The sequence below is a fragment of the Strigops habroptila genome, chromosome 6 (genome assembly GCF_004027225.2).
Source record: "Strigops habroptila isolate Jane chromosome 6, bStrHab1.2.pri, whole genome shotgun sequence".
In the NCBI taxonomy this organism is placed as follows: Eukaryota; Metazoa; Chordata; class Aves; order Psittaciformes; family Psittacidae; genus Strigops; species Strigops habroptila.
In genome coordinates, this window is record NC_044282.2 from 488,792 (window position 1) to 513,803 (window position 25,012).

Consider the following 25,012-nt stretch of genomic DNA (forward strand, 5'->3'; position numbering starts at 1 on the left):
GCACAGGAAAATACATATATAAAAAAACCCAAACAGTAGGAAAAAAAAAAAAGAAAATACGTCGGAATGAAAGAAAAATAAATGTTAAAAACAGGGAAGTAAAAGAAAATTAAATACTAAAAAAAAAGCCACAATAAGAAACAAGGAGTACAGAATAAGAAACAAAAAGCACTTGATTATTTTATTGGTAGCAATTAAGTACATTAATACAGCTTGAAAAATAAAGTATCATTTTCTGTGTATTAACAAAATAATATTAGACTTTTTTTCTCAGCCTTTGTCACATCATGCCTCCTCCGGATGTTGAGATTATACATCATTAGAATCCATTCGAATGAAAGGCACTATGTAAATTTAAACTTATTAGCATAGTAATTGTGACATTTTCACAAAAGCATCATGATTCACTCTAATTTATTTGTTATTTGAAATGATTTGCCAACTAATTTCTATAATTCTTGGTCTCCAGCTCATCCATAGTTCATTGTGAAGAACTGAAATTCATAATCCAAGCTATTTTACTTGAAGAAATAATCACATGGTGATCTTTTGTTTGCTGATTGGAGGGCTGTGGCTCTTAGAATATGCATTTTTCTCCATATATCTTCTTGATTACCAATTTAAAATCTGTTTGTAGCTAACAGTCTATATTTTTCATATAAACCCCTGTGCTCTAGAAAACACTTGCCAGGAAACTTGTTTGTGAGAGTGGATTTTGATGGAAAGTGAATAAAATAGTTATATCTACAGAGTCAATGAAATTCATTTAAAATTGCAAACGAATGTTCACATTATGTTTCTTCTAGCATTTGCCAGCTCTGGAAATAATCATGACCTAGGTTACACCCAGAAACATGTGTGTACACCATATTTAAGCCAGATTTAAAATTCTCACTAATTTATGTGTGAAAAATTGAGCTGCTAACACTTCTAATGAGCTTGTTTTACAAAAGAGCAACATATTATTGTTCTTCTAAAGAGAATAAATCGATAGGCCCTCGATCAAACATAGCTGGATCTGTGATTGTGAGTGTTTTTCTAAAATGCTGATTTATTTGGATAAATTCAAGGTTTGATACAAGAGATGACTCATTAAATCTGAATTCTCAGTATTCCCCAAGAAATTTCTTTATTCTTACAGAAAGTGTCAGTCAAATGCTGGGATGAAAACACTGCTTGTAATTTCATTTTACTCAGAAATGTTGTGTGCATTTAAATTTGTATTGAAGAACTGTCCTTCCATCATACAGATCTAAATTTGAGCCTATAATCCAACTCTAGTTCCTTTAATGGCCAATCTCTAGTTCACATGGCACTCTGCCACATCAATTTATTTTTCACCTAGAGGGAGATGAATCACAGCATCGATATAGTAATATGCATCCAGATGCGGATTTACCTGGGATTTCTTAATTACATTCATGTAATGAACTATTGGTGCTGTACATCACATGTCAGCTTTCTGGTCCCCAAAATGTTCATTTGAAGATACAGGTTCTTTTACTACACTTTCTTAATACTTTTTGCCAATGAGTGCAGTCTTTGCTAGGCAGGGATTTTCTGTATAGTGAAAAATCTGAGATACTCAGATTTTGCTGAGAATTTGAAATTAAACTGGAGCCGTCAGCAACCATTAATGATTATTTATTTAAGCAAAATATCAATGTTACTTATATGTTTGCTGTTGCTCTCTGTACCCCCAAAACTATAGGATAAAGTGGAAGGACTTCCTGCAAGCAGAATCCTGTGCTTTCCAAAGGTGGGGTGTAATAGGTCTAAGTTTCCTCCAAGAATAATGAAGATGGGACAATTTCTTATCCCATTATTTCATTTCATGTTAACTTGATACTTGTAAAAAGAGATAAGTGTTTATGGGAATTAGCTATGATCTTCATCAGTGCTAAAGTCAGAGCAGCAGCAAGAGGAGTTTCTAATACTTTCCCTGAAAAATGCCTCAATCCTCATTTTGAAGATCAACTAAAAAAAATCATTCATCCACTCTTCAGTTTCTCTGTTAGATTTCTAACAAGTGGTAACTGTCATGATTTTATGTAGGTAACACACTGTGGGCTTGGATACATAACCAGTCAATCAGATGTGTAATATAATGTTTAGATTAGAGAGCAGATGTTCTAGACAGGCTACTATAGAAGTGCCGGGTATCTCTGTGTTGCCTGTCTATTCTGTAGTACATATAACATTTTTCTATTGTTCCCTGCACATTAGGTAATTACATTCTACTATAATGATAATCAAATAACTAAGCAAGTAAACTCATGCAAAATACACTGTATACTGGACACTCGATAATAAAATTATTCAAATAAGGAAGAATTAAAGCTGTGAATGTAACTATATTGTCTAAACCAGAGTTATTAATTCTCACTGAAAATGGAAGTTGTGATGAGACATTTTAAATAACAACTACTTAATTTGTGATGAAGTATATGAAAAATAAATCTTTTTCTCCTAAAAAATGTTTTTAAGTTTTTAGATCTAATTGTATTTTTCTAGGAGTATAAATTGAGTAGTTTGAAATACTTAGAGGTTCTCCATAGACCAATAAAATTCAATAAACTTCAGCTAAATTTCAAGAAAATCAAGCTGTGATTTAAGCAAACTTGATTCAAGTTATGGAAACCATTCAAACTGCATAGTTTAAAATTATTCTAGTCACTAAACATTACAAAAACACTGTTGTCAGTATGATTCTATTTTAAGAAACTGATACTCTTCAATTTTACATTGAATCAAAACTCTGTGGGTGAAACAAAACCAGAAACAAAATTATTGACATGAAAGCAATCTGTTGAATCTCATAGAGTCCTATCAGCATCTCTGAAACCAAACATGATATTCAGAAAGAAGAGGAAGAAGATATAACACAGTTGTAGTTTACTACCATAAAAGCTTTCCTTATTGTTTTCCTTTCAAAGCTATCACTTGTTCTAAGATTTAATTGGATAGATATAAAAAATGTCAAACATCTATTATAGAACTCAACATGGTACTTAAACATATATATTTAGAGCTTCGCATCTGTTCCTAAGCACCCACACACTCCTAGAAGCAAAGAGAATTTAAAATCTGGTGGAAAACCTTGAATGTCAGCTCACGTGACTAGTTCAAAACACATTCAAAATAGATGAAGAGTGGGCATAGATTCTAAATACACCCAAAAAAGCACAAAGAAAATATGTGGGCAGCTTCCACTTGTGGTGGACAATACTATTTTCCAAGATTATGCTTACTATACATTAAATTACTTACTAAATCATAAATAAAACTAATCAGGTTTTATGCAGAAGAAACTATCAAATGCGACATTAAGAATGTATCATCTTACAAAGGGGGCACTGAAGTACAGAACAGGGTTATTACTCCTGTTTGAACGACTAGTATACTTCTTTGCATGCAATGTGCATTTTATTAAATAGCAGTGTGAAATATTATAATGTATTTATTAAGGAAATGGTTTATAATGTTTCCTTACTATAAGAAAGTGACATCCCATCCCTGACTATCTGGTTGAACTGAGGGAGTTATGCAACTTACATAATTTTCTACACAAGTGAGTAGTGAATTTTTTTTTTTTTATCACCTCAAATACTTTTCTTTGCCACTAGGGAAAGGAAAAGACTTTTGAAAGATCATTGTAGCAGCATGTTCCTGTCCTTTATTGAACCACAGTATCCCCAAGATTCTCTGACTACATATGTTTAGAGATCAGATGGGATAGTTTGTATTATGAGATTTGGTGGCAATTCAGGTGAGTATCATCTCAGTCACACAATAATGGGCAGTTCAACAAATATTCAGTATTTGTGCAAGGCGCTCTAGGCACCAAATTACAGGATTGAGAGTATTAGCCACTTGAATGAGCCTATTGGCTGAACATTGTTAAGTGCCATTTAATAAGCGCTCTCTTTATTCTTCTGTGAAAGGCTGGACTACAAAGCTGATGGGCTTTGTAGGTGGGAGCAGGTAATTGAAGTATTTTTTCACACATGCAAGCCCTCGTAAACTGAACACACTCTTCAGTGGGGCAGTGGGGCATTTTGTTTATTGAATTATTTTTTTTTTAGTTGCTTTGAACTTTGGTGTTAAATAATTTTCTTCTGTTTTTATTGGTGTGATTTCTGTGCTGAGCTCCCACACGTATGTAATACAATATACTTCGTGTTGTACTGTGCTTTTCTGTTCTTTAGGCAAATTTTTCATTCAGGCTTGTGGCTTTTTCTAGGTTCCATGCAATTCCAGTTCTCCTGAAAGGCCAGCTAACTGCACTAAGGGAAAGCATGCCTCCACTTGGAGGCAGTACGCATGCGCCATCCTCTCATGAGCTCACCCTTGCATCTCCCACACCAGCCTGCAACATTTCCAGGTGGGACCTATTTCTTTGCAGAGCTTTCCAAGCAAGGGCAATTTGATCTCTGTCTTTGATCCCAGCAAATATCTACAAGGATTGAGAAAAGTTTGTAGACATATTTCAGCTGACCAGCACTCAGCCCAGGTGCAAAATTCATCTACTCAAATTTAGATAGCTGCCATAAAGGTACCTGCGCTAGTCATCCTGGATTCTCTGTATAATTAATAGAGAGGATAAAGTCAGTTTGAGATTCATCAAATCTACCTGAAAAGCACACATTAAGGTAAATTAAACATTCTGCTGGAAATTCTTAGGAAGTATAAAAGAAAAAGAAGTTTGAACAGGATAGAAGAACTATTGAGAAAGCTTTTACTGGCAGATGGAGACTTTTCAACTGTCAGCATGTGAGAAAGTGGGAAACTGCCAACAAAGGAAGGAAATGTAAAAAGAAAGAAAGAAATCTACTATTCAAAGGAGGCTAGTCAAAATATATGAAGGTATGTACTACACTGAAATGCCTGGACTCCTGAATGACCCAAAATATTCAAGTATGTTAAGAAAACTGATGTATTCCCCTGTTTTGTCTAGTTCTTTCTCTTTCTGGATTTTTCTTTTCCCTAACTAAAATGCATGTGGCTCTGCAAGTTAGTAGGTCTGAGCTGTTTTCACCATCAAATGTCACAGAAGCAATGAACTGTAAGCCAGAGCTGTGATAGGGTGAATTTTCAGGAAGTTTTCCTGGGAACTTTAAGATATCAGCTCCTCTTGGAAAGCTGAAGCTCTGAATTCCCATTTCTGTAAGCTGGGAAAACAGTCTTTGCCTAGAAAGAGTGTAAAAGAGGCCATGAAAAGCATTGATCCTGGAATGTCCTCAGAAGATAAAGACATATGAACCCAGAAAAGAATGTTTGTATGAACCCAGAAAAGAATGTTTGTATGAACCCAGAAAAGAATGTTCAAACCCAGTGCCTAAAATTACCAAGTATTTAGCTAAAGTGCTTGGCTAGAATTTGCTTTGCAGAGTGTTTGATCTTGTGCCAAAGTAACCCTCATTCTTCTACAAGTGCTCCTTCAAAAATGTAAGTTTGTAGAAGAGGATTTAGATTATGGCAGTAGAGCATTTGAAAAATAAAACAGCATGATCTGATAAGCAAAAATTCCCATTTCACTAACAGTAACATTGCATTTCTCTATCTTGAAATATTTGTTTTAACAGGCCAGATCTCCAACATAATGACCTGCCCAGCCAATCAGAGAGAATTTTGCTGAGTGGAACAAAATATTTAGCTGTCTATGGAGAAGAGAGAGGTGGAAATAGGTAAAGGAAAGGAAATTAAGAAACGTTTTTGCAACTCAAGGAAATAGTCTGCAGTTGAGAGCATAGTTAAAGTCTGGAATTAACAGTTTTCCTTAGGAAGTAAATCTCATTGTTTTAATAATCCAAATTGGGCAATATGCTGTAGGTAATAATTTCACCATGGCAGAAAAATGGACGAAATGGCCTTATTAATACCTAATTTACAGGACACTAATACCAGATGCTTGGTTAAGGTGAATTTACATAGCTCCACTGAACAAAATGGCCCGTTACAGATCTACAGACAAAGAAGTGCCCTCATACTACAGCAACTGAAGATTTATTATTTTTAGAAAAAGTGTTTATTTCTCCACTTGAATGGAATACCATCTTTTTTTTTGTTGTTGTTGCAGATCTTGAACTCTTCAGTGCAAAGATATTTGAAGTTAACCTTCATTCGATCCCAAAGTTCTAACAATTTTATTTTTCAGAAAGACTAATTCAGTTACTGAATTCTCAGTTTCTAATGAATTGGAATATGTGCTTTTGACACACCATAACTGTATGCTTACATATGATAGTTAGTACTCAGGATTTTAACTCTTGTGTCAAATTATAAAAAAAACCCAAGTGCTAGATTAAGAGCATATGTGAATACCATCACAGAAACAGACCAAACGTTTTCCTTTCAACACTTCTTTTTATCTGTATTTAGCATCTAGCAATAGTAACAGATATTAAACAATTCTAAGCCTTTGCAGGTGCAATGAAGTGAATAAACACAAAAAGAATGGAAAACATTTACCTCTCTAGCAACAACAAAATTATTTACCTTTTGGATATTGAGCAAATGTATATTTGTGTTGATCAGTATGCATGATTGATTGTTTTTTCTAATGTTGCAAGGTTAACAAGCAACCACAAAACCAATCTTAGTCACAGTCTAAGCTAATGTGTAATTTTCACAAAGTGAGCCAAAAACTGTTTAAGAGAACAGGTTCAGAGGAATTCAGCAAAAAAGTTTATTAAATAAATTGAAAAATAAATTTTAGACAGGGGAAAAGAAAGTATGTGTGTGAAGGGAGATTGCTGTCCTGGGCAGATTCATATAGAAAGTTTAAGGGCTTAAATTAACCATGATAATATAGAAAGAGGAGAGAGGTGGAATGTGAAAGTCCAGAGCTGCATATGGCACCAAAGAATTGCCTTTTAAGGCAAAGAAGTAACCCTCATGCAATTCAACAAACCTTAATATTTAATTTTAAAACCAAAAAGCTATTAGTTCTTGGCACTCCCTTGTCTGAAAATATTAATTGCAACTGTAAATAGTTATCAGCTGATCATTAAGGCTGAAAGTTTTTAATGATTTCTCCAGAGAATCAAAGATTAGTCACATTCCCCTAACCTCTGGCAGTACTGTCCTTCACTGGAAAAGAGCTTTTGGCTAGCAGCAGCTATTCCCAATCCTCTGGCCTCAGTGTTTTCCCTGGCTTGAGCTGTCTGATCTTCCAAAATTTGTCTTGCTGAAAAGCTGTACTACCCTCCAAACCTTTAAAACAAGCACATGCTAGCACAGTGCAAAGGCTGAGTTGATTAATGCGTGTAAGGGCTTGCAAACATTATATGTTTACATTCAGTAAAACACATACAGACCTATCCGGGCCTTGGAAACCAAAAGACCCTCTGACCCCCAGCTTGCTTGGATAGTTGTTATAACATACCTCCAAGGCCTAATTTTGCAAGGCTGCCCCTGCAAACTGGTGACACTTGTGAACAGAGTTAGCATGGACAAGTGTTGCTCATCTTGGAAACAAATAATTAACGGTTCCAGGAAAAGGGATGAAAAAAGAGATGCAATACTTAAGTTACTGATCCCTTTACTCAAATTTCTTTATCCTAACTGTGCAATGTATTTTCCTACATTACTTTTTTTGATTGATTTAAGGTATTTTATTTCAGATTTATTCAATACAATTGTTTTTGACACTGTGTTGTCCTTGACTTTTAGCCACTTCAGAGCAAAAGTTTTTTCAACTTTTTTTTGTGTGTGTCTGGCTCTGCCCAGAATATCATTATCATTTTGGGAAATGGACTATGACTTTCTGTACCTAAATGCATCTCCATATGATCATGACTTACGTCAAAAGCCTCTTAAAATGAAAAGCATTAAAATTTGCTTTAATTTGACACTGAAAATATCTCAACAGTTTTCTTTCTAAAGAAAGGATATATTTCTTGGCCTTGTTTTCAGAAAAAAAAAGGACATAAACCCACAGATATAAAATAATTATAAATGCATATATTTCAAATCTTACATTGGTCTTTCATAGCAAAAAAACTGCAGCGTACATCTCCATCTCAAAGCAGATCCTTAAAGTGCTTGTATAATACGATGGCAGCAGCAGAACTTGGTTAAGGCAATGTCTATGGGTGTGATTAATCAGACCCAAGTATCAAATTGATTCCACAATGATTGCCTGCCTACCACATGGCTAGTGTGGGAAATGGGGAATTTTGTACTGGGGCTGGAACAGCACATGATTCAAATGCTAATTGTCCAGAAATTAATTCCTTCTTTTAATTTCTTTGAAAAAGTCAACCACAACAAGAAGGCAGTTCTAACAATACATAAGGCTAGATAGGGAGTCAGACCCAGGAACTGACAGATCCATCTTTCAGTAACTGAACATCATTGTGCTTGCACAATTTGACCCCGTTTTTGTTTGAAGCAATTGTTGGTCATTCCTTCTCTATATAGACAGTCCTGTTGAAAATGAAGACCAGAGTTATACTGCTGAGATTGGGAGTGCTCTGTTGTAGGTGCAAGGGGCTGAATGTTAGCCCTCTCCTCTTCTTTATCACATACCCAGGTTACCACACATGGGCACCTGAGTCCAAGCAGGAATGAGCTGCAGTACAATATTGTAACCATGTTGAGGGGGAACCAGAATTTCAGCACTTCGTAGCATAGCTATTACACAACATAAACACACCTTACCTGTGACTTTGCAAATGGATGAAATTAATATACAAGGCAGAATATAAAACTCTTAAAGGAGGATGATGTGGAACCAGTATCGTGCTCTAAAATCTAAAATCCCACTTTGTTCCCTTACACCATACACTTGCACTCTTCAGCCATTTAAAACACAGCTTTATTGGTCATACTGGACAGGCATACAGCAGTTCACTCATGCGGGTGCATGTTGAAATGGACTGCTTGTGGCTGATCAAGTTGAAAAAAGTGGACTATCTTATCTCCCTATCACACACAACTTCTTGCTCAAACACATAAAAAAACCTGAAAGCTGATGCTCTAAGAAAAGCATACATGCTTTCCTATTTTAAACATCAGTGGAATATCATGACTCAAAATAGGAGATGACCTGAGAAGTTCAGAATATTTCTCAGTCCTTCAAAGTTAAGATATCACATTTCAAGAACTTGATACAATCCACTTAAAGAGAAGTCAACAAACTTGAAAGTGGCTTCCCCCACCCTAAGCACCTACTTTCCAACCGAAGAAGTCTTTTTCTAGGAGATTTTTTGAGCTGGAGATTGGTTTCTGAACTATATATAGTGATCACATCCCACTGCAATATTTGGAATCACATGTGGAAACCAGCTGAAACAGCTGTCTCATATTTTAAAGTCAGGCTATTAATATTTCTCAAGTGCCCATCATCATACAGGCATTCATCCCTTTCACAAATCTGTATCTTCAGAGCTTTTTAATACAAGCAAAAATAAATATTCTATTAAACATCTTGGCATGGAGCATTATTTCCAAAACCCATATTCTGCACAACCTTAAGCATATCTGCACATAGAAGTTGCCCATTACAACTACAGTAGAATAAGCTCTGCCTGTAAGATCTACCAGAAAAGCTATTAAGTGAATACTACACTCTAGAATAAAAGTTCTTTAATATCAAAATAATAATTCTGCAGAGATTTATTTTGCCATTTGTAAGCTGGACAATTTCCTGTTTTCAATTTTTCTGTGTCAACAGGAATAACTACCTGGAGGTTTTAATCACGTACTAAAAATAGAAAAAAAATAGAGTCAATTATTGTCCGTGACTTTATTACACTTCAATTAAAATGAACACTATTTATTTGTTCAAATGTGGTCCAATTCATGTGATATTATTAATTATTTTACAGTGACAGATCTTGCAATTTAGCAGTTACTGCACATCTGTAGCAAATATTGCAGATTCATTTGTTGGAAGGATTTTGTTCACAACATTGCTACAGTTTCTAACAAAGCAGAACTACCTTTTAGTTTCTGGCTTCAATAAAATTACTTTCTATGCATATATAAATAAGAGATTTTATTCAGAAAACTGGAAAGTCTTTGAGCTGCTCCAGTCAGATATGATAATGCTTGTTTTGCTTTAAAGGCTTTATTTGGAATTCACTAGATAACACTCTTACATTTAAAAAACCTTTTGTGTGAAATATTTTTAAAGACTAAACAAATGTGACTAAATATTTCTTTTGCACACTTATGCTAGAAGTGCTAAATTTCAAAGGGAGTTCAAGGTTTGGGTCATGTCATACTTTTGCTCCTACTTTTCTCTTTCCTTATCCCAGCCTTCTCACCCCACTGTAGGATAACAAGTTAAATGAGGACTGTTGACTTTCCATTGTATTTCTTGCCCTTTTTTCAGCTTCATATCAGATGCTTTTTGTAATTCAAACATTTAATATGGAACTTAATAATTTGAGTCATGTAAATATCCATGATTGATGTAAATATCCATCCTTTTCATATCCCTATAATCTGAAATAGTTTATGAAGCATAAGTTTAAACAACTGAAGAGCTGCTCTGTTCAACCACTTCCTTTATGGCATCTGTCAGACATGCTCCCACAATGGGGGATCAAACCCATGCTGGACTAATATTGGCCAAGTGGGTTGAGGCCAAATAGACGAAAGGAGGAGAAGAGGAAGCAAAAATTCTCAGGAAAGCCCAGTCTTCATAAAGCTCATTTCTGGGCTCCATGTGTGAAAAGTAAACCAAAATCCTTTATACAGATCCTTCATATGTAACACTGAAATTATCTTAACAAACACTGTCATATTCTTTTACCTGAACACCCCCAAAAACATTGGTTGCATTTAATCAGCCTAAAGAATTTTTTATTCACACTGAAAAGAGGGGAAAAAAACCACCAACCTTAGAAAAGAGGCAGAACACTAGATAAAAGAGAGATTGAGCAATTACCACCTCACTTCAGAGAAAAGATATCGAAAGACAGTATAAATTCCATATTTCATATAAAGAAGTGTTTCTATATTTGGGGGCTTGAGCAGCACTCAAAAAGAGATACAGAAGATCAGTCCTGAGCTACTATGAAGTCCCAGTCTCCTTTTTCAATCCATAGCCATTAACCTTCTTTTAAACCTGGGAACTTGAGACTTCTCTTCAGTAACTGAGGAAGTAAAGTAATTCTGAATACACAGTTGCCAGAGGATTATTATTCACCCTGGGGAGGAGACATGAGGTCCCAGCCCACTTTTTTCTGGTGGAGCTTGAACCACATCTAAAGCAATGTAGTAGGAATCACTAATCACCATGTTATTAGCCAGCACTCCTGGCAAACCAAGAGAAGGTGCCAAGATCAGGGTTAAAGCTCAGAAAAGTGATCAGTGTTGTGTTATCATCATGAGTCATAAAATCATCATAAAGTCCTAAACCAAACATTTTTGGTATTGATGTTATAGATATTCTATACAGCTGTAATTAATTTCTCTTCTTGAAGCTCAGTTTGTGAAGCTCGTGTCTGTATAAGATCTAAATATTTATCAGACCACTGATATTGGAGACTGACTCTGCATCGTATGTTAGCAGTCAGATAGGAGTACAGAAACTCAGCTTCCAGGCTTTAAGCTAATGCTACAATATTTTAGTGAAACAGTTTCATAACGTATCTTTTGTAAGATGAAAATTCAGATATCAGAAGTGTGATAAGAAAGAGAATTATCATGTGAACTTTGACATGGAAAAGCAATAAACCAGGTACACACTAACTCCCCACTGTGAAAATTTTGGAAGTTATTCTGATGCCTTTCAACAGAAACTGGAGTATGTATGCAGTTTTAAACACCTATGAAAAGGTGGGAGGGGAAATAGAGGGGTGTTGAATACCACTAGCATTTAAATGTCAACCCTGACTGCCTGAAGAGGTATTTATGTGCCTAAATTCTCCTTGTGAATCTAGGTCTTTAATGTTTAATGTGGATGTTACTGATTGCTAGAGTGAGATGAATAATTCACAATTAGCAATGTATTCATCCAGCCTAGCTTTTTCTCCTTGCAGAATGTGCAAGAAAAAAACTAGTTTTCCCTGAATTTATTTGCTTTAGGTGGATTGCAAACAGCTTCTGTCAGAGATTTGTCCATCACAATAGAATTCTGAGCTTCATGAATTGAAGTGTAAGAGTTCAGATTATTCAGTGCATTTTTCTGATCTGTGATCACGGTTGCTAGTAGGTTTTGAACCTCTTGGGGAGTTGCAGTAGATAAAGAAGATTAAGGAATTTTAGAACCCTTTAATTCTTGTCTTCTTTAGACATATAGCTTTTCAGGGATACATAGCCACCAAAATTAGCTTGCTATTGAATATATTTCCTGAAAACTGAGCTGAAGTTAATTTTTCTTTCACTATTATGTAAAGTCTTTGCACAGAAGAGTCCCATGAACTTGATGGGGGAGACGGGGAGAAGGAAACCTCCACAGAAGCCTGTTACATCAGTTAAAGTTGCCTGTGGTTAATTTTTCTTTCACTATTATGTAAAGTCTTTGCACAGAAGAGTCCCATGAACTTGATGGGGGAGACGGGGAGAAGGAAACCTCCACAGAAGCCTGTTACATCAGTTAAAGTTGCCTGTAACTTTGTTAAAGTTACAAACATCATCATTCTCTTGGACAGCAAATTTTCCATGGCTACTACAACGCTGAAAAAGCATGTGAAGCCGCTGTTACTGGTTAATGCTTGACATTGCTACCCCCTTGTCTGGAGAAGTCATCCATTCTCAGTGGGAAGGCTGGATGCAGCTGTTGTCCACCTCTGGAAGTGATGCACATCTCTGAAGCTGCTTTTGTGTCTTGAGACGTCAAATCTGCATCGCAGCAGGAAGAGTTAATCCAGTTGGGGAAGAGACTGCAGTCTCTCAAGACCTTACAGTAAATCCCTAATAATGCAAAAGCTATTTTTGAATCAGTTTTGTACTCGGGTGTGCTTCTGTGTTTCCTCTGTACAGGAATAAATGTCACCTATTGTGTAAAATGGTGCAAATAAAGCCTGTTTGTTCGAAGCTTTGTAGAAAGCAAGCGCAAAAGGGATAGGAAATGAATGTACAACTCAATCACAAATGCACAAAAGATATTTTACAGTATTTGTCTAGCTCTTAATGATTAAACAGCCAACATGTCAAGTAGTTGCCATGCAGAATACATTCACCTAATGTACTTCAGTGCAAAATGTTGATGTTTTAGTAACATATCAAGCTTTTTAAATGTGTCGTTAATTAAACATTAAAAAAATTCTCCAGGATGAATGTTTTGATAAAACTCTAGTATTTGTCACTGCTTTCCAACCACGTATTCTCCACAAAACCTCTACATTACCAACTACACTGTAGCAGGGGGAATACTCTAAATGTCCATCTTGGTTTTATAATAATTATTTTGCTTTAATTTCTTCTTTGGACAGCCTCATTTAAGTTAATAACTGTCTCCTTTGGAAGTAGAGAAATTAATATTGCCTGGCGTTTCAAACAAGAAACCTATTTACAATCAGAAATCAGGTGACTGCTGCTTTTAACACATCATCTTGGCCTAACCTTCTAGGTTGATTTAATGTGGACATGGCATGGCAGAAAGAGCAGAGTCTCCTCCATAAACGTCTGTGCAAGGGCACTTTTCACTCCATGAATGCATAGAAACCCTGAAAATATTAGAGAATGTTTCTTATATACATATTTTGAATTTATTGTAGCAGTATATTTTGATGTTAAGCCCCTGGAAAATAATATAGAGGTCAGTATCATGTAATAAGTGATCCAGGAAATATAGTGAATAAATTGCTTCCACAACAAGCTGGAACTGAACAAATGTTAAAATCTCTTCTGATGTTCAGTTTTTAATAGCACTTACATTTCCCTTATTATTCAGCTTGGATAATAATAATAATATCAAATCTAAATTTTGGTTTCCTGTTAACATTAATTTCTTAAGTTTTCAAGCTTTTATATAATTCCTTATGTTCTAACTTAGTATTTTAATATTTAATTTTCCTACAACCTGAAAGAATGTTTAAAATCCTCAAAAATATGGTAAATAAAAGTTTAATTAATAGAGTTCTTTAACTTGGATCCTCTCATAACTTAAGCATAAGAGTAACACTCATAAGACACAGGTGAGACATAAATATTCTGTGTGGATTTTCCTTCAGAAGAAGAACCTAATTTATGCTCTTGATAGAAACATCTTTGCACTGACAATGTATGTCAAGAGGACACATGCAAGGGAATTCCAAATTCTTTTAATTTCTGTTTATAGAAATACTCTCATGCAGTGCTTATACAAAAATGGCTATGTTTTTAATCCACTTCATAGCCTAATATAAATAAGAAATATGCATGCCTTTGAGCACGTAACATTTGGAAAACTATGGTTGCTACAACAGGTAACTAATTAAACACAAGAAATATCATCTCACCACAAAAATCTCAGATGAACGAAATTTTCCCACAACTTGTTGCAAAACAGTACATAAAGAGGATGTTTAAAGGAATGTTCTTGCCACAAAAAAAAGCTATATTCATATAATCTAGACAGGCCCACATAGGACAAATAAAAAACTAGAGTGCTAGACCTACAGTAACTCCCTCTCTTGAAAAAAGAGAATCCAATAACAAACTGGCCTTTCTTTCATTGGCAAAAGCTTCCTGAAATCCACATGCTCTTGAAAGTTTATGCAAATCTTTTCATCAAGGAACATCTACTGCACCTCCATAAAACAGAACATCAGAAACTATTTTATTTCTATAAGACTCAGAACCTTATTGTCTTGATGTCTTCCTAAAAGACAGGTTTTCATTTGTAATGTTCGTTTCTACTAGGTAATATGTGCTGATAGTTTTAGACTTTTTGCCAATAATACAACAAGTTATAGGTCAGAGTTATATAACTCTTAATTTTAACCCTTTTTTTTTAATAAAAATTAATTAAACCGTAGTAAATTAAGATGTTATTTCTACCTAGTTCAATTTACTCAACATTCCATGGGTGAATCTAGTGACCTTGGAATTTTAGAATCATAGAATCATAGAATAGTTAGGGTTGGAAAGGATCTTAAGATCATCTAGTTCCAACTCCCCTCCCATGGGCAGGGACACCACACACTAAACCATGTCATCCAAGACTCCGTCCAGCCTGGGCTTGAACACTGCCAGGATGAAGCATTCACCTCTTCTTTGGGCAACCTGTTCCAGTGCCTCACCACCCTCACGGTAAACAACTTCTTCCTTATATCTAACCTAAACTTCCCCTGTTTGCTAGTCCTTTTCAACGATTTAAATGCATTTTTTTTTTCCCTTCGGGAAGTATAATACATTCCACCAGACCTTCTGTTATAAAGAATCACCTTCCCTCCTTCTGCTGACCAGCTGCCAGGATGGAAACCTGAAGGTGACAAACACTGTGAACCTTCCTCTGCCAACTTGGCAGCAGCGCGGCTGTGATTTTATGACTATATGATAGTCTCCACGCAGCCTTCTCTTCTCCAGGCTGAACAGCCCCAACTTTCTCAGCCTGTCTTCATGCGGGAGGTGCTCGAGCCCCCTTATGAACCTTGTGGCCCTCCTCTGGACTTGCTCCAGCAGCTCCATGTCCTTCTTATGTTGAGGACACCAGAACTGTACAGAACAATTTTCTCTCCTTTGGATGGTTGAGATCAGGTGTGATGCTGTGATGGTGAGCTTGATTCTGAGAAAAAGAGACAAGAATCACTCTTTCTCAGAATTCTTCTCTAATCTTGGCCTGGAGATGTCACTGATGAGAATCATATTAGTGTGCATTCCACTGCTTGCTTTCCCGTCAGATTTCCTGATTTACTGAAGGGTCGCCTGAAACTACAGGAGACCCTTGCAGTCTCTCATGAAACTTAAAGTCAGTAAACTTAGATATCTAAGTATGTACTTGTTTGATTTCTTTTAATGTAGGAGTTTGTTTTCAATGTAGAGGGAGGGGTAGCCCTGTATTCCAGGATTGGATAGACAGTTGCATAACAGACAGATAGGTGCATGGCCTCAGCACTATGCGTCTACGCTGCAGATTTACATTCCTGTGCTCAGCACTGGAAAATAATTAAGTAGTCCCATCTCTCTCACTATTTAGATATTTCCCATCTAGCTGAACCCATTTTAATGGTGTTTATGTACAGCTGGCGCTGGTGAACAAACCTAGGAGAGAACTCTGGACAAGCACTGCATTGAAAATTTAAGTTTCTAGGGGGCTGATGTGCCTAGGAACTGGGTCTCCAAGGTACTAGATAAGGCAAAAAAAATGGATGGCAATTAAGAGCCCAGATACCCAAGATTTTTTTCTGAAACTGTACACCTCCAAAGGAAGGCCATGTGGGCACTTGAAAGTCTTCAATATACTGATTATGTTTAATATCTTTGCCTTACTACTGAGCATCCTGGAGCCAGTCCTGTGAATATGTACTCTGACAAAAATAATTTCATTCCAGCATGCCCACTGGCTCTAGTGGCATCATTTGTTTGATTAATCATTCAGCCCAAGAGCAGGAAATTGCCAGATCAGTCCAAAATGGTGGCAGCAATAAGAAATGCTTGTAACAAACAGAGATAATTAGAACAGGGGGCATAAAAACAGAATGTCCTCTTACTGCTTCTTAAGTACCAACTTAAGCTTTTAGGCCATTTGAATATCTTCTAGGAAGATTGACATATAAATTCTGATCATTTTCTGCTGTTTTCTGCATAAGAAAAGTATGCAGTTTCAAGCATCAGTTAGATTTTTCTCAGCTATTTTAAAGATTGAATACATCTGCAAAATAATCTTTGTTATAAAAGAATAGTACATAACATACATGTTAATTGCACTTCACAGTCTATATATTATTATTAAACATATTTCTTTTATTATAGATAAAAATAGACAACTCAAGACAAAATTTTGATAATCTGTTTTAAGTACTAAGTAAATTTGTGTATGGTTTATATGCATTGTTCATCATTAACCAGAAATCAATTCAACTAAACTTGTATTCAAGACCCACTATATAAAGAAATTATAGAATCAAAAATGTTCCAGTGTTTTCACACACATGGACAAAATTTTACTTATATGAGTATGACTTTTCCTGAAAATTGTCTTTTCCTTAGAAGAGTTAGTATTTGAACATTAATATTCCTAATTATTTTTAAAGAGCAGGAGCTGTATATCAAGAAAGAATCAGATTACTTACTAGTGTTTTTTCTCAACTAAATAATCATCTCTTAATGTGAGTATTAATGTTAAGGGATGGAAAATAGACATGAATGGACAGTTTACTGAGAGTTTTCCAGGACTAGCTAAACTTTTCATAGGACCAGTGGCTTTTTCGAAGGGATTTTTATCTGATGAAGATAAGGAAGATCATGTTTAATTACTGCATAAATAGGATATCACCACATCTTTGTCAGAGTATGTTCTCACAGAAGATAAAGGTGACTTTTGTGTTAATTTCCAGGGTTGTTTTATACATAAATTATCATCAGATGGAATTAATTTGTCATTGTCTTTCAGGGAAAAACATCTTCAAAGTACCATGCAGAGCAGGTAGAGTTTATTTAGGCTAACATTCTTTCTAGAAAATTACTCTGTGGCCAGTCCAGACTATAGAAACATGGGGAGGACCCTGAGGGAGGTGGAGATGGTGAATGAAGGGTAGGCAGGTACCGAGTTAATGCACAGATGGGGGTGAGGGGAGTGCGTTCTTTTTTCCCACCTCGATCTCCCTTTAGGAAAAAAAAAAATTAAAAAAAAAAAAAAAAATCACAGGTTATGTGGCAGTAATGGAAGAAAATTAATTTCAACAGCCTCTCTGTGGAATGCACTGGAGGCTCACAGATGTGGAGGAGAGAATGCTTTGAAGAGACAGCTCCTCAGCAGTTGGGCCTTTTGAAAGGCGTTTGAGGGATTAAGCCCAAAAGGATGTGTGTACCTGAAAAAAATTGCCCTGAATAAAGTGTATCGAGCTTTTCTTATAAACTTTTCTTACATTCATCTGGGGTTCCTATCGCCACCATGAGCTGGCAGCCTACCAAGTGTAATTGTTTAGACATTCAAAAGACATGGAGTTATGCAGATGTTGAGCAATTGCTGATAAAGATCAGGTTAGCTTTAGAGGGAAAAATCCCAGTAGCCTAGCAGAGTATCTTCATAACACAAGACTAATTTTAACCTAGCAAGTTAAACATTTCCAGAGAAGACAAACAGTACAGAAACACAGAATGGGGTCAGGAGATTAAAATAACAATGCCAAACACTAGTGCATGAAAGCCAGGTCTTCGATGAATGGTTTGCTTCTGATTTTTTTATAGTATAAGCTTCAGAGTAGCTACAAGTACCTTTGAGTTTAGTTTATCCTTTGGGCTACTATATCTCATTTATGTTTACGATCAGCTGAAACACAAGCAGTAATATACATCAGTTACCTCTCACTGTAGTTGTGGGAGACTTTGCTGTTGTGGGCACAAGCCACTACACTCTCATATCACCCTACTTGTCTCCCAGAGCTATAGGGTAAGCAGGCAAGGAGATACACTGTCCGTGTCTCTGATACACCTCTGGTATCTTGTGTTCACTGAGGAAAAGCATGGACATCGTGTAGAAAGGCGGTGCAAATAGAGAGCCAGACTACTAATTTGCCTGCATTGCTTCAGATCAGGAGCTGTGTTGTTCTGGTTTATTCAGATGGAAAAGGTTAATAAAGAAGGACCTTGTGCTGCACGAATACACAGGAGGAAAAACAGAGGGATAGAGAGAAAGGAGGCATCAGCTCAGCACTGACAGAGTACCAACACTTAGGCATATACAGAGTGGAGAATGAGGTGTGCAGTTGTGGATAGAAGATGTTGCTGGAGGGGCTACAGGTAACTAATAATGGGAACAGAAAGGCAAATCTTATGTTTCATTCAGTCAAGAAACACGATTTCTGATGATCTGCTTCACACATCTTCAGTCTGTCCTTCACAGAAGGTAAAGTGCTGCAAGGGAATCCCAGTAATATTTCCTAGACACTCTGAAAAAAGTTGTTTACTTTGCATTCTTTGTCCACACAGGAAAGGGAGAAAACCTAGAAACCATTATTAGTGTTTGGTTTTTATATGTTAATGCAACAAGGACTGTTAATACTCACAGGCATCTGGAAAGGGACTATCACTACTCAGAAGGGATTACAACCTAGCAATACAATCTCTACAGTATGGTTGTGTAGAACACTATTCCTTCACCCTGACACTTTCAATTTCCCTCTCACAAACTTCCATTTGTCCAAATCTACTTCCAAAATAGCTGGTTGTTATGCAGTTGCCAATTAATTGTCATATTGCTACCAATTGTAACCAAACATTTAGTCAGGTCTAAAAAAGAACTTCATCGTATCACTGGTATCAAGGCTGAAGAACAGGCTCCTGCCGTTAATAAATGAACAATGACTTCACCTAGTCTGCTTTTTCTCAAATCAAGAATTGTTATACTGAAATTTATTTTAACTGTATTTCATTACTGAATATCATAAAAAGAAGTAATAAAAAGATACAACATGTTAGTTTCCCCTGAAGTGATGTGAAAACACATCTTATTGTATTTATAATCTTCTTAAGCTATAACTTTATGATCAAACCGCTGTTGCAACAACAAATTTTATCTTCATAATCTTAGCTGGTGATTTCTCTTAAAAATTGATAATATCTTTTGTAATGCAAAATAATTTAATATACAAATAGCTACAAAATATAGATGTACTACTAAAACAAAAGGACAGTGCTGGCACAAGGACAAATGAATATAAACTGATTATGCATAAATTTAGACTGGAAATCAGAAGAAGGTTTCTAACCATCTGGGGACTGACGTTCAAAAATAGCCTTCCAAGGGAAAAAAAAATTAAATAAATCAAACCTGTAGTGGGGGCAAAGGAGCATTTAATTTCTGGAAGACTTTGATTCCTGCTGTCTCAGCAAATGTTGCTTTCGAAAGCATGTGCTTTTTGGTGTTCTTGCTCTGTTTGGGAGTGTCTTTGAATCAACTGCTTATTTAATTTTCCTCAGTTACCCTGTCCTTGACACTGCAAACCTGCAAATGAGAATAGCATCCTTTAATGTCTATTTTAACACTTTCAGAAGACTTTTAAGGTTTTAATATTTTGCCATGAAGAACTGGGGATCTCTTCCAAAACCCCCATGACATGTTTTTGAGAACTCCCATGAGGGAAATGACATTTCACACCTGAGATATAGATAGGTTTGTTCTTAGAACTCTTGCTCTTCACTGCCTGTTCTAGATTATTCCCAGCATTTTATATATCTTTTAATCTCAGTGAAAGCTCCTATATTTATGAAAAGGAATTTTGTTCCTGAGCAGGAGGTTTAATTCATGTCTTTGACTTTTCTCATGGTCTCCTCTGTGTGGACTACTCTAACCAGAGACTAAAATTCTGAGATAGAACAGTATAGATAATTTCCATGTAATTTGTTAGCTACTTTTTTAAATGAGCAGCTTCTTTCTACATGTAAGCAAGCCTTCCCATCAGCCCACTTTTTCCTTATGTCAGCCTATACTCACAAAGCATTTGAATTTCTTACAGCGTCTTCCTGTTCACCCTAATACCAGAAAAAGCCTGTACTCATGCTACCTGTCACATCATTGACATTCACCTTCACTTCACTTGCTTTTTTAAATTTTACCTTTTCTTTTCTGTATTTTTCCTTGTTTCATTGTGCTATATGTCTTCTTCAAGGACCACAGCATGTTTTCCTGGTTGTTATTCAGCATAAGTGTCAGGTCTGTGAAAGCATTTCCTATTTACCTTCTATTCCTGCACCAAAAGATAGTTAATTTTTAATGAGAAAGTCTTTGAACAGGACTCTTTATCCTTATGAAAAATGACTGCCCTGTTTTCTCTTCTTAGTCTGTACTTCTTGGAATATATATTCCTAGAAAATTTATTAAGCTTTTCCGATCATAGGTCTGCCTTCCTGCTGCCACTGCTGCAGAGTCAGAAAGTCAAACAGCTCACACATTCACAAGACATCTGTTTAGAAGAGGCTATAACTTCCACGGGCTACAGACCTACTGAAGATGTACTAATGCTCTTGCTGGCCAAGTGTTATGTTAAAGTTCCTTTGAAGCCACTCAGCTCAGTCTTCTCTGTGAAGACTTGAAAATATTGTAAGCACTTAAGAGTTTGTACTTTCCCTTCACGTCTCCCTTTGTTCAAATCTTACCACAACCTCCTCCTGTACAGGCACACATGCATGCACATAAAAGTTCCCATGCAAACTCTATAGCCATATATCTGTTGCTTTGAGCTTTGTTCACTTTGAGCACATTATTTCGGGAATAATGAGATACCGTGAACAAGAGTTTCATACATAGAATTGTAAATTACTGGTGATGATATTAAAATATCAGCAAAGCCCACTTCTCCCTGTTCTGCTACAGACTTTATTGTGACCCTGGTCAAGCCAGCACTTCAATTCTCTCAATAAAAGGCCCTCCATAAAGGAATATGAAAAATAAATTCACCATTGATTGGTTGATGCTCAGGTGTTACGCAGACAGGGAAGCACAAACCTTCTAATACAGTCTTTCTCTGAAACAGAAAGTTCTGGTTATTTTCCTAGATTGTGGTTAGACAATCAGCACAGTTTTTTGAATGCTTATTTCAAATTTTTTGAATGTTTCTTTTTTCCTGGCTCAATTATACTCTAATTAATATTATGGGGAATACAATATTTTTTTTTCTTTTTTGTCTGAAAATTGAACTTTTTGAAGAGACAAAAAGCACATTAGAACTTGTCCCTATCCTTGCAGCCATTCTGAATGCAAACTTCCTATAGTCCATGGCATCTAAAGCCAGTTACTTGATTATATCTGTCTGAATAAATTTGGATATTATTTCAAAATAAGCAAGTTTTACCCTTTCTTCAAAAACTAACTTCATCCGTAAATAGAAATATTTGCAGATCTTTAATACATAAAGATACCAGGGACAACATCTTTGGGGGTTTCTGAAACAGAAAAAAGTTTAAGTAAGTTAGTTATTTTACCAAAAAAATTGCTATTCACACATGGTAGAGAAGATATTCTACTTCTACTTCAAAATCATACTGCTAAATTCATTAAAGAAACATTGCAACATTGGGGTTTGAAGGTTTTGTATACCCTACGACAGTGTAGCTAGTTCAGCATTATCAGAGCACCACCAGGTGTAATGCATAGTAGTCTTATTACACATTGACAGCTTACACCCTAATGGCTCTGATGGAGCTGTTATGATGTATTGTGTCATATACTAATAGGGATATAGTGCTAAAACCAGCTGTATCTTGACAAACTCCACACGAACTAGATCTGAAGGATCTATGTCTCTGCATGCTGACAGTGCATATAGGCTAAAAAAGTTTACATAAAATGAAAAATTAAGTGGTCAGGAGAGGTCCACTTTAGTAATGATAATATTTTGCTCTTATCTAGACTCTTTCGTGTAAAGATCTTGAAAGACTGATTAATTGAACCTTACCAATACCTCTGCGAGCTTGGAAATATTTTAATATCTCCCATTTCACACTGAGGCACAGATATGTTCTGTAACTTGTCAAGGTCATCCTGCAAGCCGGTGACTGGGAACTTGATGCATCTTGCTTCAGCCCTGAGGCTCAGGAAGAGAGTTCATCTTCTGCTATTGTTTAGAAATATTAGCAAACTTGAATTGCACACAGTTATCATGTCATTCAAAGACCATTTAGTAATGCAAATTCATACTAATTCTAGTGATGATTCTTCAGCACTAGTAGAGGATAAAACTGATGCCTTTGCCCTTGCCTTTCCTTGATTCCATTCATTAAACTTAGACTGGTGATATTATTTGCATATAATTTTTGGAATTTAATTCTGAGTCAGGGTGAGAGCACAAGAGAGATTTTGTATTCTCTTGCAGGTTGGTTCAGAGGTGTCACAAGACTGTGCTTTTACATAATTTAATGCAGTCAGTGTGACTGTACAAAGAACTGCAGGACTATAAAATATAAAAAGAGAGAGACAGTTCAGGTGCAGAGTAAAATGAGATTCTTGTACTGGTACAATCTTTTGCTTTTCCCATGGGGAGCTGAAGTTTTGAGCCTCCAAGCTTAAAACAAGCACAATATTTTAGTACAAATGAATATTAAACCTGGGTGGAAGCTTCTGGCCAAATAGGAAAGTGAGTAAGAGGTACACTGTACTTGCTCTTTGATAGTGCTGTTATACAGATGCAGGGTACAAACAGGAAAATATTTTCACTGTAATTGGTGGAGAATGCAACCAAGAGATCTGTGCAATAGCTTGATTTCCTTCTCACCATGCTATCTTTCAGCATACAATCTGATACACTAACTTAAATAATCAGTGTGCCAACATTCTTCAAAAGCATGCCTGGGCATGAAGTATGCTCTTAATTTTCCCATTCAAAGCACAAGCCACCAAACACTGCCTTCCACCGAGACAAATCAGCCAGAGGAAAAGAATTCCACCTGGCTTCCTCCAAGACTCTTGGTAGGCAGTCTTACTTTGTCTTTAATCATACATAGTTCTGACAGAAAGAAGAGTGAAAGACAGATACCTGAGAGACGACTGATAATAATTTAAAAGACATTGTCAAATGTTTAGAGCAAAGAACCAATAGCCTGTCTTTTTCATGTCATTATACTAAACCATAATTGATACTGTAACTTATATGAGGCTTACAAAGTCATGTAATATCTATGAGCAGCTTATAAACCTAATGAGCAGCTTAATACAGGTGTTCTAGAAGGTATAAATACAACAGTTTTCAGATCACATCCACAAGAGCTGCTTAATGGTCAGTAGCAGCAAAAAAGCCACAGCCTAAGGGGGTGAGAGGCTTAATGTCAGTTAATAACATTTCATGCAGCATATACATGTACGCTTCCCCAAGAGAATTGCAAGAGGATAAAAGGATGAAGAGATACTAGATATCCCAGTGGCTGTTTTATACTGGGCTCTCAATTTAATCTGGTCTGCTTATTAGAGAGGAAATAATTCAGAAAATATAATTTATTCAACAAATTTCTTCTCTAATCCAAAGGAAAATTTTCTCTGATTTGTTTAGTATTCAAAATTATTACAAAATGTTTTCTGCACACAATGCTGGGTCTGAAATGAATTCTGAGATTTGCTGTGTAAGTATTCAAATTGTATTGGGAAGGGGAAGGGAAGAAAAAGAGAGAGAGAGAGATCTGTGCTTCAGTGAATGTCAATTGGAAAATCAAGTACCTGATTTAAATTTAGCAATCCACTGAGTCATACCGAAATTTAATATTACTACCTACTGATTATTCAAGTGTGAGATAACAAAGTAAATTTACCTGCATATTACTATTAATACAGTGAATGCTTTGTCTCTATAAGCCTAATTATTATGTATGTGGTTTATGTGAGCATTATTTTCTATCAATCAAATCTAAATACATATAAAATAGGTTTTATAAAACTATTAATTTATAGGAATGTTTTCCAGTGCTCCCTTAGGAGAATGCAGGACAGAACTTTAACATGTTCCTAATTTTATTTCTATTCCAAACAGCACAGAAGCACTTGCTCATCTTTAAGAACATATAGAAGAACCATTGATTTAATTGCATTATGTGTTGTAAATAAAAGTTATTTTTTCAGGAAAGAGAAAATTATATTTAGTCTTTTTTTCCTCATAGTTGCACAGTAAATTGGAATATTTGACTATTTTTAACTCTCCATGTAGAATCTCTTTCACAGATTATTCAGCTAAGCATAACCATAGCCACTGAGTAATTTAGAAGTTACCATTATCAAAAGTATTTAAAGGTATTATTAGAATAGTACAACAGTCTCTAACCAGACATCCTGATAACATATCCACGGCTAATCTTGTTTAAAGAACACAATAGGCATTTGCTAAAGGAAACCACATACGAAATTCTTTGGCCAAATAAAATCAAGGAGAAGTAAGAAACGCCCTTCAGGAGCAGGTTAGTGCTCATCCAACCCAATATGCTGCCTCCA